The 13,752-nt window shown below is 38.6% G+C and overlaps 1 pseudogene; it reads left to right on the top strand.

Moving 5' to 3' along the window:
- Positions 1-8,348: 8,348 nt before the first annotated feature.
- Positions 8,349-9,228, top strand: LOC144368700 (poly [ADP-ribose] polymerase 1 pseudogene; annotated as a pseudogene).
- Positions 9,229-13,752: the final 4,524 nt, after the last annotated feature.

The following is a 13,752-nucleotide window of genomic DNA, read 5'->3' as shown; positions in this document are numbered from 1 at the left end:
TTAATTCCCATTAGTAGTCCAGTCATTATTTTATTATGATTATACAGTCTTGTAAAATGTCCTTTTTATGAAATACAATCCATTTTCATCTAATAACATTTTAGATGCCAAGTATTTAGAAGTGACTCTGAAGAACAAAATTATTTCCTGAAAATGTTCATACTAACATACAAATTAGCACCAGACTGAAGACAAGGACAAAACAAAATCAAATATAAAGACTGGATTTTAAATGCCACTACTAATACCAGATTAATTTTGAATATTCCTATTTGTACTGGAGTATTCATTACAAAAAGAACATTTCTAGTTTAACATCTTCAGAATAAAGTTTTAAATACCAATCCTTAAAATAGTTCATTTGAAAATATATAGAGAAATGTAATAAGCATGCATAAATGTTTTTTCATCAGATTTGATTACATACTTATTGTAGATATTTGTAAGTTATTCACCCCTGATTATCAGTAAAGTTTGCTAGATGTCATGAAGTAAAAGATCCGAAAAAAGATTCTAGAATAAACACTGCCACTGGAAAAGACACTGAAAAGCAGCCGTTTGCAACATTTTGAAAATCTGTTTTCATATTTCAGTTTTATAAGAAGTAGTTTTAAGTATTACATACATGATGATAAAGTTATACTTGTCTCATGTAGTCCTGAATTTGGTACAAAAGAAACTACGTTAAAATCACATCAAGGGCTGGGGATGTGGCTCAAGTGGTAGCGTGCTCGCCTGGCATGTGTGCGGCCCGGGTTCGATCCTCAGCACCACATACAAGCAAGATGTTGTGTTCGCCGAAAAACTAAAAAATAAATAAATAAATAAATATTTAAAAAATTCTCTCCTCTCTCTTTTTTTTAAAAAAAAAAAAATCACATCAAATCTCAGATCGAGAAAAGTAGTTTTGTGTTGTTTTTTCCTTTTGATAAGTGAGCATGTGTTTTGCAATCTCTCAATTCACAGGAGTACAAAGTTAGACCCTGAACATGTCTTGTGGCTGTCTTTGCCTTCCTTCAGAGCTCCCAAATCACAATGAAGTACATTGTAACACAGTAGTGAGGTTCAATAGTTGAACACCTGCAAAATAGGACTGATTAATTGGTTAAAATGTAATCATATTTGTCAATATAATTTAAGATTAAAAATAATTCTCATATCTTACTACTGATTTTCAATATAGCCCATCATTTTGATTCTTCAATACTTGGTATATTTTTCATAAAAAAACATATTGGGAAAGGAAAGTTTCATTGAGATAAGGACAAGAACAAAAATTATTGAGCTCTGTGGAAACTTTGATGATTAAACAGACAGCAGTTCAAGCACCTCTTACTTTCTTAGCTAAAGGTACTATTGATGAGCACATCAGGTACTAGGAAGGTCAAAGTGCATTGTGCTAACAGACAGGAGAGTTGTATTTAAGGTAGTGTGTTAATAAGCACTGAAGAGATCCATTAGTAACTACAATGAGGTTGTTTTAGTCAAAGGGAGTAATTAATAGAATTATGAATAATGGTTGTTATGCAATTCAACCCTAGAAAATGATATTGAATATGAAAAGACAGACTTGATATTATCCAATAATGTAGTGTTTGTCAAGTGTCAACGTTAGACTAAAAAGGAGTTGATTGTGTATATCTCTAAGTTAAATACAATTGCCTAATTGTTGAGTGACTTCTACAAGTGTTTTGTTTGTAAAAAGGTTTTTTTTTTTTCTTTAAAAGTGGGAAGACACAAATTGCTATTTGCTTACTGTATTTCAAACTTTCACAAATAGTGAGGATGGGGGTTAAGAGCATAATGTTGGATAAAATGTTCAAATGTTCTAATAAAGACCAAAAAAATGTAAATAAATCTACAAGTGCTGCAAGACTACTTATTTCTCAGTTCAGAAACTGATTTTATGACATCAATGACAGCTCATTGTTAGAAAAAAATTGAAGACTAACTCTGATAATAGGAATTTCTTAGAAGATACTGATCTTTTCCTTCATTTAATAAAATTGATTCACTTTCTGCATTCCCTTCTGCTTTCTACCTTCCTTTAAATACATTAACAGATTAAATATATTAACAGACTTTCCCACGAAATATATTAACAGATTTGCCATTCTTATTGACTTTCTATTCTCATTTAACATCCCCCAGCCTTCAGTGCCAAAAGGAAGCACTAAAATAACAAAATGCTTGGCTCCAGAAATTACTCTAGGCAACAACCTTTATCTTCTGCCCATTCTTTTTCAGTTCATCTCCCATTGACCATGAGCAGTCTTCCTCCTTTCTTTTGACATCTTAGAGACTTCACTGGCTTTGAATCAGCTTCTACCCAGGTGGGAGCTATAAAACTACCCCAGTAATCACAGAGGACTGTGTAAAGGCAAATTCAAAACCTTTTTCACGGTGAGGAAGAGATGAAAGGCTTAGAACCCTCATAAATTAATAAATTCTTCTAATCACAATTCTGAAATAGTATTCTTCCTTTATATTTATATTTGTCTTTCCAGAGCTCAGATCTTCAACAATTATTATAATAGTATACTTATTATTCATTTCCTCCTCAATTCACTTAACTACATATACACACATACAATAAAGGACTCTAATAACTCTATCAATGCAATTTTCACAGAGAGTATACCCGATTGCATTATTGTCATTAAAATCATTTAATATCACTCTTTGTTTTTAGAAAAATTCTATTTGGGGGGATTGGTGTTTCATGACTTGGATCCTTTTCACTAATTGGACCTGCTTCTTTGCACTTTAAAACAAAAATGCTAATTCTAGTGTTGCAAACCACTTTGGGTTCTCTAGATGGTCAAGCTTGGGTATTTCTGTGCACCTTCAGTCCCTTACTCCGTAATATGGCATTTCCAATGACTTATAATTCCTGCCTCATACCATGTCATTGCCTGACTGATTCCTACCTAGCTTTCTAAAGTGAGTCTATCAGTGAGATGTTCTGATAACTGGTGCTTACAATTCGCTCAGTTGCTCTATCTAGGTGATTCTATGGCACTCTGTTAATTCCCATCCAACAGATACAGAACGTGCACAAATTCTTTTTCTGCTTGCCACTTTATGCAACTATACCACACACCACCTGAGGGTCTTACATCTTGTATGTTTGAATTCCAAGCACTTTGTCACAGTAAGTGCACAAAAAATGTTTGCCAATTGCGTGCCATAAACTCCAGATACTAAATTTAAAATTTCATATATGGAATTTCAAACTTAAATTTGAAAATATGAATATTGATGTTAGGACAAAGTTTCCCTTTTAGAGTCTTTCTATTTGACGAACTGGATTCTAAACTGGATATCAGAGCTCTTGGAACATGAGGCAACAACAAAAGCCAGGGACACTTAATACAGGAACTTTTCTCTACCTACTGGACTTCCAGAATACATCTCTGTGTTCTATAGATCAAACAAAGCTCCCAAATACATAGCAATTCTGGATGTTGAGAAACTTTAAAAAAGGAATGTCCAAAAGAATATCATTTCAACAAAACACAGAAGTCAAGGGGAAGAGAAAAGGACGAATAGCCAATAGTAGTGAGTGACATCTAATATTATGATGATAAAATGGAGACAAAATAGTCTTTATGCTCATTTATGATATGAAAATACTACAGTTTATATAGCGTAAGGATGAGAGATTAAATAGAATATCAAGCATAACAGACAGAAGAAGCAATTTAAAATCATGACTACACAAGGTATTTGTGACTAAATTATTAAAGACATCTTATTCAGCTTTACATGGTTTCCTTTATTTTGGTAATTTAGCTCAATGTCAGTATTTCCCTTCAAATTACTGAAAATAACTTTAAAACACGTTGGAAGATATTAAACAGTTAAAAGCATACTCTACTTATAATTCTTACTAATTCCACACTTAAATGTATGACTTGTAAAGTTGTTAGTACGTATTATATTAGAAACAAAAAGTTGTCGCCCACATCTTTCTCTAGCTGGGCCCAGTTTTACCTTAGAAATTGTATTATTTTAGGACGTCAACTGAGTGGTCCTCCCAATTATGCAACAGTGTGACGAAAAATCACGCTTCTGTGAATGGGGACAGAGATACTTGACCTTCAGTGTTCTGACTGAAGCTTCTCTGACCACTAGTCCCTTTCTGTGCAGAAATGATTGTAGAAAAAGGACAAGGAGCCTGCTGGGAATAAAAGGAACAGAGTTCAGGAGTCAACATCCAGAGCCCACAGAGACTCTAAATTTCAGAGCTACTTCCAGCAATAGAGCCTAGAAGCATTTGAATATGGAAACTTGTGTGCAGCATACTTTGAGCTCATCAACTTACATTTGTGTATTCTTTAGAATGGAAAAACCTCCAAACTAATAGAATTCTGGAATTTGTGAGGTCCAAAACAGTTGATATTAGACTTCTTGGCAAAAAGGAGAGAACTCATGCCATTAATTGGGCAAGTACAATATTCAACGGTATTTGTACCACCAAACTTGTGAAGCAGTTCATGCAGCTTGTGCTGAAGGGGAAAAATAGCATTTGTAACACTCATTTCCAGATATGAAATACTTTTACTACAAAGACATCTGTCTCTGCATAACAAAGTTATAAATCATCTGGGGAAAAATTATTTCCTGTAACTCTACCTTGTATGGATGCTAAAGCATCAATCATTTTTCTTCTACAAATGCTATTTTGGTTCCAATATTAATAAATATAAACCTATTTCCTCTGTTGACCTCTCAGTCATGTTAAAACAACTGCTGCCTTAGCAATGCTTTTCTCAGACAGCACGTACATCCTAGCCAAGCTAGATTAATTTTATCTGCTTTCCTGTTTCTCTTTAACACAGTACAATAAATTAATTCAATATGAAGTAAACTTTAACATATCCAAAATTTTGTACATGTAACAGATACAGTATTTGTAAACTTGTTTTTGAGGGAAAAAGTAGCTTAAATTTTAGTTTTTTCAGTCCACTTAATCTGTATTAATTACTACATTCTTACTTTGAAGCTTAAAAGCAGGCAATATGTACACGAATGATCATGGTTATTCTAACAAAAGTTTATTTACAAAAACACTCATAACAGGTCAGATTTGAACTGTGGGCCCACTTTTTTTATCCCTGTCATGTATTAAAAAACTGGGAAATAATACATAAAAGAACGTGCAGTAAAGCAAACCATGACTAATACAAGTAACTACAAAAAATTTCTAGGACATAAAGTATATTTACCTCAGATTTGTTATTATTATCTCATAATTAAGTGGCCTACAAATGGTTGAATAATGGAAATACTCTATCAGCATGCAGGTAATTCTAACCTAGTTCAGTGAAAATCATATTGCCTCTCAAAAATTCTTTGTTGGGGCTGGGGATGTGGCTCAAGTGGTAGCGCACTCACCTGGCATGCACAGGGCACTGGGTTCGATCCTCAGCACCATATAAAAATAAAATAAATATGTTGTGTCCACCTAAAACTAAAAACTAAATATTAAAAAACTCTCTCTCTCTCTCTTTCTCTCTTTAAAAAAATTCTTTGTCAAAGCTCTAAACAATTGCTTTGGCTATTGTTGAATTTTAATAGTATACTTGCAATTTTCATATTATCATGTTGTCACTAGTGATCCTTAAATTGAGGAGGAAAAAAAAACTGTATGGAATATGGGTGTTAATTGAGCCACCTTCATTACACAGTCAGGAGTGTGGTCATGAAGTTTTGATATCCTCTGCACTCACTTCAGGCAGAGTTCATATCCACAGACCCTGTGATATTCCCTATTTCTGCAATAAAACTACAGATTACATGAGCTATTCCTCACTGGGCATAGGGTGTCAATAATGCAAGCTGAATAAATTCTTGACATCTGCTGGACAAATTTGTTCTTCTTAACCACACTGTCTTCTATACCTAAATGTTTGCTAGGGGATACATCTTATGTTAAGTGTTCTTACCACAATAAAGTAAAATTTAAAAGTCACAATAGATTAAATATAAGCACAGACATTATATTATTATAAACAGGAAGAAACAAATTTGAGTTACCTCATTTCTGTCATTCAATGTAACAACTTGAGTTTCACCAGGGAAGAGGTGGGAGGGAAGGGGGACCGACAGCGCGAAGGGGAGGAGGTGGCAAGGGAGTCTAACAAGGAGTCCCGCCCCCTGCGGGTCCAGAAGCGAAAGTGGGGAAAGCGGAATCCCTGAGGCTACCACGCTGTGCGCTCCGCCCTAGTCCAAGAGCGCAGCTGGCGCCCCGCCTACGCCTTCCCCCGCCTTAGGGACGCAGCGCAGGTGGGGGCAACGGGGAGTCCAGCCTCGCTTTGCGCTGGTTGGACTCAGTTCACTGTCTGCGCTCAGCTCTCTCAAGCTCTGGGCGGTGAAGGCCAGTGAGAGTCAGCGAGGAGAAGGGGGTAAACTCTGTGCCTTGGAAGACACATGCCCAGACGTCCTTACTGACCAAGGCTCTAGAGCTCTGCAGGTTCCCAGGTCCTGCACCTCAGGCAGATGAAAAGGGCGCTCCACTCTTCTGCTTTGGTTCCACTGGCCGCTCAGGGCAAAGTAATTTCTTTTTCTATTTCTCACTTATAATGTTTCCTCTGAGGCCTAAGGACCGCCGCTTGTCACAGAAAGGAGCTGTCATGGGGCAGAGAGCTGGGGTTTGCATCTGTCCTCCCTTTCTCTCTCTCTCTCTCTCTCTCTCTCTCTCTCTCTCTCTCAACTTTTGCACACACCACCACCACTGCTGGTTTATCTCTTGCAAGAGAAAACATACCTTATACATATTTACATATACGTAGCCAGGGATATAGTAAGTTCTAAATAAATAATAAAAGAATGAAAGGTAAATGAAGTATTAAGAGAGTTCTTTTTTTCAAGTGACAAGAATTTTTGGCTAGCAGCTTAGCAGTGGAAGAGAAATTAACCAAATCAGGGTAAACTGAGTATTTATACAAAAAAGACAAAATTGAAGTGCCAATCATATAGTCAGAAAACTTTCTACTGAACAGTTTGCAATTTTATTAAATAGATATTAAATGGACATGTAAGTCATGTCCAAACTATTTTATCTCAGTGTAGTGTCAAGATTACAAAATTCACTTCTTTTATACGGGAGAAAAACAGTGTTTTTATATGTCATGTCAAACATGATGAGACTTCCCTGAAGGTACTCAACGATATATACTTATCTTAGAAAAACAAAGAACACAAAATCAGATATTTTTATGTTTCATGGATTATCTTTTTCACTTTTTAGAAAAATAAGGAACATTACATGATTACACAGGCCTCTCCCTAACCTCTTAAAGACTGAGTTGGGATGGGTGTCATAGGCATCACTTTCCTGGTCTTTTGCAAAGCCCACAAGATGGTACCCCTATTTTGCATGAATTAGGCACAAATAAAACTTGCCTTCTTGGGTTTTCTATCTATGTCCTTGATCTTCTTTGCCAAAATGTGGGTATGTAGAAAGACTTGTGTATGATGCAATCTATGACAGTTTTATCATCTGTATAGTTTGTATTCAATTAGAGACCTTTCCTATGGAAATGTTACTAATTTTTATTAAAAGATTGCTATTGTTCATGTAAAACATGAAAAAAAAATCAGTGAATCTGATAGTGTGAACTTGGGGGACTAGATACTCAGAGCTATGACCAAGCAGAGGGATTCATGCAAAAAAGTATGTGCTTTCCGCTCCTGGGCTCAGTTCTGTTTCATACTCTCTTGCACTTCAGATGATCAGTGATGTCTCTCCAGCAAATGCCTGATGAGATCATGGGCATGCGAATCTTGGCATCAGGCCCGCAGCACCTTGCTCCACATCCTGCCCCAGCTCACAAGCACTGTTGTGCAGTATTAGTGGGAATTGCTTTGTGTTGTTGGAAGGCTTCTTGGATACTCAGCAAGCATCAGCCTTTTAATTTTGGAGGCTTATTGTCATTCAGATGTGTAACTCTGCAGGTGTACAGAGTATCAGATTTTACTGTCAGTGGGTTGTACTTGACATGTCTTAAATTGTATGTTTTTTGGAGAAGTTTATATACTTTCTTGAAGACAGGATAGCCTTTTCTTTAATATCCATTTAAAATCTATTCATTTCATTTAGTGGGAGTGTTAACTTGTCACCAAACAGGACTCTACTTAAAAGAAAATTTAAAACTCTTTGGCTTATATGTGCAGGCTGGGTGTGGTGGTACATGTCTGTAATCCCAGCAGTGCAAGAGGCTGAAGCAGGAGGATGGGGAGTTCCAGCCAGCCTCAGCAAGGGCAAGGTGCTATGCAACTCAGTGAGACCCTGTCTCTAAATAAAATACAAAATAGGGCTGAAGATGTGGCTTAGTGGTCAAATGCCCCTGAATTCAATCCCAGATACACCTCCCCAACCCCCACCAAATTGCTTCTAAACCCTGATGCCCCTTGACTATGGGATGAGAAAGTCCTGCTCCTGAACTATGCAGACAGTGTGCAGGCCAAAGTACAAATGCCGGACAACTTCCTGGACATTGGGATGGCCTGCAGTTGGCTTAGGGGTGGATCTGATGACAGTAGCAAGGACCCCATTGATGTCAACTACAAGAAGCTCAAAAGTGACATTAAGGTAGTTGACAAAGACTCTGAAGAAGCAGAGATCATCAGGAAGTATGTTAGGAACACACAGGCACAATGCCTATGACCTGGAAGTTTGGATATCTCTAAGGTAGAGTGCAAAGGGGAGAGCCAACACTACAAACCCTTTAAGTAGCTTCACAATCGAAGGTTGCGTGCACAGGTGCAGGACCACCAACTTTGCTGGGATCCTGGTCCCCTTCTAGGCATAGCCCTGCCTGAAGCACCTGTGACAGGCTACATGTTTGGCAAAGACATATTTTTTGCTGATATGGTCTCAAAGAGTATCTACTACTTCCACACATCTCAGGGAGACAAGATAGGCTAAATCCTGTTGGGAGAAGTTGTCCTGGGGAACATGGATGAACTGAAGCATGCTTCACATATCAACCAATTACCCAAGGGCAAGCAGAGTGTCAAAAGATTTGGGCAAAACTATCCCTGATCCTTCGGCTAGTATTACTCGGGAGAGTATAAAGGACTGGGATCTCATAAGGTGTTATCTATACCTGCCTACTATATAATGAATACATTGTCTTTGATATTGCTCAGGTAAATCTGAAGTATCTGCTGAAACTGAAATTCAACTTTAAGACCTCTCTGTGGTTAACAGAAATATGAGTTGCACCCTGGTGACTCTCATTTGAATTAACTGTGTGCTCATGCACCAACACACCCAGCAGAAACCTCAACTAAGCTGCCAATGGATGTTACCTTTACTAAATCTCCTTGGAAAGGGTTTTTACATAAACAGGTCAAAAGGTTTTTCTCAAATTTTCAAATCCTTTTTATGTTTAATTTTGCATTGGAGGGTTTGAGGGTTCTATCTAGCCAGGCACAGTCCTGACAGATACATCTGACAGTAGAGGGAAAGTGGGGGAGAGGTTTTTGGTTTGTTTTGTTTGCTTAGACTAGTCTTGTTTCAAAACAAAACAAAAAAAAAAAAAACAACAACAACAAAAAAAAAACAAGCCAAATTACAGCACTTGCCTTATTGGTTTCCCAAGAGATGGAAACAATGTGTTTCCACCCTTTTCTCTAAGTGTTCATCTTTAGTTTTAATTCTGGCAATGTGTGATGCATTTATTTTGAGCTAAACATAAAAACTAATTTCATACTAAAAATGCTACCATTAATAATATTTGTCAACATCATCAGTGATCACTTGCCTATTATGTTTCTCAAAACCAGAACTCTAAAAACACAAATAGTTTTTGGTGGTTACATACATTTTCTTTCTGTTTTCCTTTTTTGTATTTTTATTTAGAGACAGGGTTTTGCTTAGTTGCTGAGGTTGACTTTGAACTTGTGATCCTCCTGTCTTAGACTCCTGAGCTGCTGGGATTGCAGATGTGCACCACTGTGCCCAGCTAGAAAAAAAATCTTGTCTGGTCTTCTGGAGGTGATATGGACAGAAGCTAATTGAGCCATGTATGAAATGCTTGCTTGTGCATCAGTCCTATGATGAACCTGTCACCTGTTTACCCCACTAAATTCACATGACCCAAGAGTAGAGGAAGCATGAATCCCAAGGGACAATCAAGGTGCTATTACCGGCAGAAGGGGAAACAGAGCCTGGAAATCACAAAATAGAGTGGCAGGTACTGCCAGCATTTAACCCAGGCTCCTAGGGAGCCCTGGACACCTCATCACACACAGTAGCCACCATAGCTTTCCAAACTTCCTGAGTTTGAAATAAGCTGAAGAAGCTGGTGGATTCCTTCTTGCCCTCTTCCTTGATTTTCTCTGGTCCAAGTATTTCTAAGAATTTTAGGACACCTCTGACCTCAAGAAATTCTATCCAATTACTGTCCAGGGAGTAGAAGAGTTGAAACAAAACATTTGACAAATTCCTTGACACTAACCTCCTAAGGGAGTCTAAGTTCCTTTCCTCACATATTTTGCCTCCTATCCTGGAAACGTCCATAGGTAAAGTGACATGATACTTTGGATATTCTTCCTTCTAGCAGGAAGTGGACATCTCTTTATTTGGGGCTTTCCAGCCTCTGTTTCTCCTTCTGCTGGTAATAGCACCTTGATTGTCCCTTGGGGACTCATGCTTCCTCCATTCTTGGTCATGTGATTTTAGTGGGGTAAACAGGTGACAGGTATGTCATCCTTCTGGCTATAGAAATTGGTCTGGGGCCAGGCATGTGACCTAAGCTGATCCAATGAGGCTCAAAAGTCAGAATGTTCTTGGGACCCATGTAAAAGATTGGTTTCTTTTCAGCATAGCTGAGCTATAAGGTGCATGTCTGGAGCTCCTGGGAACCTCAGCACACAGAGCCTTCTGAATATAGAGGACAGATGGAGACTTTAAGGGGAAAGAGGGAGGGTGGGACCAAATACTGATGATAGTGTTTGAACCCCTGGGTCTAGTCAGGTCTGAAATATGTATTTCCACCTCTGGGTAATTCAGTTAAGCAATCCAATAAATCTCTTCTTTCTGAGTGTAGCAGGAATTACTTTTCTGTAATTTTCAATCAAAAGGATACTAACTAGTAAAAGGCCAATGAGGAACATGGGATGGAGGAGTAATTGGAGCAGACTTCCGGGGGACACTACATCTGGGCCCACCTTGAAGGTTAGGGGGCACCTACAGATACCTAGAATCCCATGTGGTATGAATGCCCAGGATACCACGAGAGACTGGAATTTCTCTAGAGTGGATCTTACCTGCCCACAGCTGATAAGAAGATGCCAATTGACCTGAAAAGCTTTTCTAAACATAGGTAAAGTGATATAGCTGAACCACAAGTCAAAGAATGCTTTTCAAGGTAGTTTTCCCTAGAGAAATAGATCCTGTGCCTGATTCTGGGTAACCCTTCAGGTCCAGGATAACAAAGCAGCTGGAGTGCACCCTTTAATCTGAGAGGAGCTAACGGGGAAGGGGCAACACACAGAGGATAGGTGCTGGGTCATTCCTTGTTATCCAGGAAGTTCCTCCATGATAGTTTAGCCACTTGGCTCTGACAGGTTCCCTAGGGAGCAAGGATGCTTGCATCAATCAAAGGTGCATGGAAAAAGCTGAGGGTGAATTTCTCAAGTCTCTCTAAGCCATGATCATTGTACTCTTGCGTCTCAGTATAGTTCATTATTTTGGGCCCAATCCTAGATTTTAACTTCCTAATTAATTCTCAATTGTGTACTTGCTCAAAGTTTTACACTAGAGGTTACTATCCTTATGAAGAACTGCATGGCTTCCTAATAAGAATAACAAGAGATGGTAGAAAAATTAAACTTTGATTTAAAACAGCCTCAATATTTAATGTTTATTTTTAAAAATCAGCCTTTGCAAAAAGTCTCATCATAATATAGCACCCAGAGCACGTGTCAGCTTGGATACAAGGTATAAAATCAAGCCACAATAGAAAGGGAACCAGTCAACAATTACTAGGCTCATAACATATCACAGGCTCTTTGAACACTTTAAGATATTAGCTGAAATTATTACAGCTCATGGAGGATGACTGAGAGCTTCCAAGACTGATAAGAGCTAATGTAATGGGTTGGATGTAATAATGCTTTGTTGGGGGAAGGGTGGGGGAATGAGTCAAATTGTCTCTGCTGCACCCTGGTTCCCAGGATGCCAATAGAAGTAAATACAGATTGGTTCATTAGGAAAGGCTCTTTACTGCAAAAACATCATTTGCTCTAGAGCTAGGCTCCCCTGCATGTTGCCACCATAGCTGGGGGCCAGGTTATCAGCCACATGGAAGTCTCTTTATCCCTACCTTATCCCTTCCCTGTTCCCCCATCCTCTGCCCTGTTCCTGACTCAGTGCATTCTCCTTTTCTTCAGTGACCAGCTAGGCCAACCAACTTTTGTCACCATCTTTTCTCTCTGTACTAGACTGGTCTTCTTTTCATAGTCACTTGCTCTACATATTTTGGGTCTATTATTTTCATTATTTAGTTCTAGAAGGTTGCCATAGTATCAGCAGTAGATAACAAGTACTAGGCAGTGTGCTAACTGCTTTGCTTGAATTGTCTCATATAATCCTCACTGCAGCTCTCCGGTGCTCACTGTCAGTATTTCCATTTACTCCATGAGTATAACATGAAGTTACCAAAGGTAACTGGTGGATCTGGGATTTGAACCTGAGCAGGCTAGCCCAGGTTCTTCCTGCCAGGCCTTTCTACCTGTAGACATAGGGAGTGGGCGAGGCTGCTGATGTGGGTGGTCTCCCTGTATGGTGTTGCAGGTGGAGTTGTGGGTTTGCACTGCCTACCTAGTGGGAGATCCTGGAGTACAATAGATGGCCTATGGGCTTTGGGTCAGACAGATCCATTCCTATTTACTAGTAAATTACTCAATCTTTCCAAGTTCATTTTTTCTTACCTATAATAAATGTCAGTCCTCAGTACTCCCCCCACCTCCCAAAGTTAGGAAATAATACATAATTCTGGCTATAGAAAGTGAATCTACAGCTGTACCTTTAAGGCCTGGTTCATCCAGTCATTGCATAAGCATTAGCTGAATGTCCACTAAATGTAAGGCACTATTACTAGCACCTGAGGTATGGGGAAGAATGACGATGCCTAGCACAAGTGCAATGACTGAGTAAGAAAGGAAGTGGGCTGGACACAGAATCCTTGGAAACACTAACATTTAGGGTGGGAGGAAATTCTGCAGCTGAGGCAAGAGAAATAGCAATAGAAGAAGAGAGCTGAGAAGGGGCAGAGGCCATCAGGCTGGACTAGATGAGGTGAAGGAGGCACAGCACTTGCCTTGGATCTCGAATTTAAAGGGGCACCAAAGTTGTGTGCAATGGCAGACACCTATGATCCCAGTGACTTGGGCATTTGAGACAGGAGAACTGTAAACCTGAGGCTTGTCCTTGCAACACAGCAAGACCCCTCCCCCCCCGCCCCCAAAAAGGGGTGGGGATATAGCTCAGTGGTAAATCATCTCTGTAAAGGGCACCAAAAAAAAAAAAAAAACACACCTCAGCAATAAAATCATATTTCAGTGCAATATTTAAAATAATCAAATTAATATAAAATTCATGATGAATCAAATATCAACATTTTACATAAAAACAGGATCTGACTCTGCACCTGAGATCCCGCCTCACTTACCTCACCCTGTGTTCAAGTGGAAAATGTTAAGTAAGACAAGGAAAGAAAACTGGAAATCTAAATT

The sequence above is a fragment of the Ictidomys tridecemlineatus genome, chromosome 11 (genome assembly GCF_052094955.1).
Source record: "Ictidomys tridecemlineatus isolate mIctTri1 chromosome 11, mIctTri1.hap1, whole genome shotgun sequence".
In the NCBI taxonomy this organism is placed as follows: Eukaryota; Metazoa; Chordata; class Mammalia; order Rodentia; family Sciuridae; genus Ictidomys; species Ictidomys tridecemlineatus.
Note: the sequence above shows the minus strand (reverse complement) of the source record. Positions and strands in the feature narration are given on the sequence as shown.